Raw genomic sequence first — 4844 nt, 5'->3', positions numbered from 1 at the left:
ATTTTATGTTTGAAAGTGTATTTCTGCCTATCTTGTTGTTTGATATAATTTTCCATGTTTAATGTTTACATTTTATTTTGTGCATTGTACTCAATATGATATCCCAATCATTAACGTTATTAGAGTCAAATTTCACCATAAGTACAAAATTATGCAGAATTTAGTAAATATGAGAAATTAATCTTTATTCAGTAGACAACCACTCAACACACACAGAATTCTCCATTCCTTTGGTTTCATCCTCTATAGATCAGTTGTGGGAAATGCAGGATTACAGGGATAAGGTAGGGAAGTGGTTATGGGTGGGGTGCTCTTCGGAGGGTCATGTGGATTCAATGGGCCTCCTTCCACACTGTATTGATTCCACGATTTTACATCAAAGGAATTTTTAGAAATTAGAACCAACGCATCAACTATCTCACTCACAACTTCTGTAAGACTCTTGGATGAAGTCCATTAGGACCACGGGGACATATCAGGTCATGGGAATTAAGACTTCAACGATGACCATGAATCTATTGCCAAATATCAGAAAAACCTATCTGATTCGCTTATGTCCTTTAGGGAAATAAACTGGCATCGTTATAATGTGATTCCAGACCCATAGCTATGTGATTGACTCTTAACTGCCCTCTGGGAGTGGTACTAAATGCTAGCCTAGCCAGCGATGCCCACATCGCATGACTGAATTTTTAAAAAGACCAACATTGGTTTGGTACCAGTTATCTCTTGCTTGTCATTTTCCTGTGTTCCTCCGCTCTTTACATTTCATGATTTTAATGATGTTGCTTGAATCCTCTAAAGTGAAGACTGCTGCAAACAGCTGTTCAATTCATCTTCCATCACCATATTTTCCATCATTAATTCCCCAGCCTCACTTTCTACAGGGCAAAAGCTGCTGACCAGTTGAGAAAGACAAAATGTGATTGTTAGTCATGTAGAATTTTATTTGTGACCTGACTGAAAAGGTTCAAGGATGAATTGTAGTCAAGGTTAGCAGTGACAATCTTGGATGTGACAACACATTCAAGAACATTGAAGAGGAAGAGATTATGGGGTGGAATTTTGAGGTTTTTAAAAAGGGCAATGATGATAGCAGATTTGAAGGAGATACCACTGAGATAAGAGAGAGACAGTAAAAGATGCAAGTTCAGTGCTCGGACAGAGGACAAACTTAAGGAAAAGGTAGCCCAAGAGCTAGAGGAGGGCAAGGAGGTAGCTGCTAATTGGATGATTACAATCTGAGTAACATAGAAGTCCACAAGTAGCCCAACAGTCTTGTTGTGTGTGAGGAGGCAGGTGACAGTTCTGAGAGATTTTCCTTTAGCCAGGTGTTACCTTTGAACACCAGGATACTCTTGAAAGAATGGAGAGTTTTGACAGCTGAGCAAAAGATATTGTAACTTTCCCCAACCCCTTTGCCACCATCTTCAACAACACCATTCTTTGCATTGTCAAGAAGACAAGCCTGGATATTGTCCAGAATTTGTTGCATTTGGACATGACAGCTTTAGAATCACAGAAGTCCAAAGATGTGCAGGTTAACTGAATTGGCCATGCTAAATTGCCCCATAGTGTTAGGTCAATTAGTCAAAGGGAAATGGGTCTGGGTGGGTTGCTCTTCGAAGGGTTGGTGTGGACTGGTTGGGCCGAAGGGCCTGTTTCCACACTGTAGGGAATCTAATCTAAGCTTCTCAGAGGTGTGGACATTGTCTGCAGGATGGATCAAAAGCACTTCAACCTCAACTGGTTTAAATTCAAGAACAGAAGCATGAATAAAGAATTAGAACAATCGTTGCAGAAAGAGTTATTTGGATATGAAATGTATTGATTTTTAAAGGCAATTAGATCAACACAAATTTATTACTGTAAAAGTTATGAGAAAAGAGCAAAATAATTATATTTTCCAGGATAAACGGCTACAGGTGTTGTAAAGGGTGGTATGATAAACTCTATTGACTAAGCAGGAACCAGTGCTTGTAATTTTGTTATTTTATAATGCTTCTATTTTGTAGCACTGTCAGTTAAACTCACTAATAATTTATATCTTTCAATGATACCAGATTCCTCTTTGGCTAAAATCACTGGATAGTGGGGAAAGGTAGTTAATCGCTCTATTATTGCATAAATAACATAGACGATATGTTTCAGTAATTAATTATCCTTAGTAGTAAATGTAGCTGATATGTAAAATTATATTTCCAATGTCTACATGGAAATGTATTTTAAAAAGGCACCCATTTCCTGTACTATTTGGAATGTTGGTCAGCTGGCCTCTCCACTGCTCAAACTGGGGGGACAGGAGCTGAATTGTTTACTCCTATATCTTGCATTCCTGTGTTGTATCTTTACCATGATAATGTACTTGAAATGCCATAACTTTCAAAGCAAAGGGACTAGTGTATATTTAGCATAGTTTTGATGGTAGAAATTCAAGACATTGAAGGGTCTCTTCTGTACTGTATGATTTGTGATTCTAACTAAACAATACTGACCACACTTGTGTATAACTTCAGTATATGGATGCCAGTGTCATCTCTGTTCTCTCGGGAGAGAATCTTCAAGCCTTGCTTAATGCCTTTGCAGAAGCATACTGAAGAATTGGTCTCAGCCTCAACCTCACGAAGACTCAAATTCTTAACTAACCCATCCCAAGTTCTGGTCCATCCCTCCATTAAGATCAAAGGAGAAATCCTCCCAAATGTGGACCATTCCCCTTATCTGGGAAGCCACCTTTCATGAAAATCTGACATTACTCCAGCGATTCAAAATCACATCCAATCTGTGAGCACCAACTTTGGATGCTTAAGGATGTGGGCCTTCAACGACTGTGAAATCCATGTGGATACCAAGATCCTTGGGTATAAGGCAATCAGTCTTCTGACTCTTCTTTATGGCTCTGAAACTTTGACTTTGTATTGGTGCCACTTCAAAACCCTGGAGAAGCATCATCAATGCTGTTTGAGATAGATTGTCCACATCAGCTGGGAGAACAGGCATACTAACATCACCGACCTTGAAGCAGCCAATAGCACCAGCATCGAAGCCATGATCATCCAAAACCAACTCCGCTGGGCCTGCCATATGCTTAGGATGCCTGGGTTCAAAGCAAGTCTTCTTCACCCAGTTCAAGGAAGGCACTCAAATGAGAGGACAATGAAGGGAGCTTTTCAAAGAACTCCCTGAGGCTTCCCTCAAGAAATGCAACATAGATGTCAATGCATGGGAGACCCTCACTCAGAAAAACAGATTTGAAGGAAACTCATGTATGAAGGGTCATAATTCTTTGAGAACACCTGATGGCAAGAGGAAGTACGGAAGAGGATCCAGATAAAGGAACTCCAATGATCTCAAGGCAAAGGATCAATTCCACCTCCCAGTAAGACCTGACAAATGTGTGGTCAGAATGTGGCTCGAGCATTGTGCTCATCAGCCTCACAAGGCCCACATTTATTAACTTATTAACTTGGGGGACATGGGCAACCCTGGCTGGCCAGCATTTATTGGCCGTCCCTAGTTGCCCGTGAGATAGTGGTGGTGAGCTGCCTTCTTGAACCACTGCAGTCCACAGTGTGACGATGCTATCACTTTAAAAATATTATTTTGTCCTTGGGCTTTTTCCAAGAGACATCATAAAGGCAGAGGTACCAAAATGTCTACTTTAACAAAGGCAGGGGAGTGGCCAGTTCACCCAGCTCAGATTTTATTCTAGTTTGGTTTAGTTGTAACAGTGAGAAGCTGCTGCAGCGCAAAAAGGTTCCCAGCTTCAGCAGATGGCTCCCAAACTGACTTCTCGCTCCGAAATCTCTCCTGCCTATAAGAACTTGTGTTTGAATTTACCTTTTGCCAAGGGGTGTGTTTGTGGGATGATACGGGAATTGGAACAGCTCCTTAGTTAAGTTGCTGGGTCAGGACAGTTAAGTTTTCAAATAGTTAAATTGTTCTAAATACCATTTTCTTTTGTTCATGTTCAACTGTAGTGTTTTGCTAAAAGCCGAGCAGTTTGACCAGCTGCATCACGCCTGGAATGTCCACTTCACATTTGCCTTTAAAATAAGGAAAAGTTAAGGTCTAGACTACTTTCTTAAAATACTTTGGGTGGGGGTCTGGCCTGGTCCATAACAAAATGCTTTAGGTAGACACACAATGACATTAGGAAGGGAATTCCAGGATATTCCTAGATAGACAATCACAATTATTAGGGAGTGATTGCAGACGATACTATCCACGCCATCATTGTACTCAGCCAAGGTGGAGAAAGTGAGGACTGTAGATGCTAACTATCAGAGTCATGAGCGTGGTGCTGGAAAAGCACAGCAGGTCAGGCAGCATCCGACCAGCAGGAAAATCGACGTTTCGGGAATAAGCTCCTCAAGAAACTTATGCCCGAAACGTTGATTCTCCTGCTCCTCGGATGCTGCCTGACCTGCTGTGCTCTTCCAGCACCACACTCTCGACTCTACTCAGCCTAGGTATATGGAAGTCATAATTTGGAGATGCCGGTGTTGGACTGGGGTATACAAAGTTAAAAATCACACAACACCAGGTCCAAGCCTCCTCTACTATCATCTGATGAAGGAGCGACGCTCCGAAAGCGAGTGAGCTTCCAATTAAACCTGTTGGACTATAACCTGGTGTTGTGTGATTTTTAACTAGGTTTATGGAGGTCTTGTGACAAAGTGGGTAGCATTTTCACGGAGTCAGAAACTGTTGATACATGTCCACATACTCCAGGCATTCGTGGACAAGGAAGAATGTGATCACGATACAAAGTTGATTGTCAATCTGCAAATCCTTCCAACATTGTACAGTGGCAGGCAAGTCTTGCGCAAAGGCTTAACTAA

The sequence above is a fragment of the Chiloscyllium plagiosum genome, unplaced genomic scaffold (assembly GCF_037043375.1).
Source record: "Chiloscyllium plagiosum isolate Xiang-an unplaced genomic scaffold, Cpla_swu_hap1 HiC_scaffold_19, whole genome shotgun sequence".
Classification (NCBI taxonomy): domain Eukaryota; kingdom Metazoa; phylum Chordata; class Chondrichthyes; order Orectolobiformes; family Hemiscylliidae; genus Chiloscyllium; species Chiloscyllium plagiosum.
The sequence above is the reverse complement of the archived record's forward strand: the minus strand, read 5'-3'. Positions refer to the sequence as shown.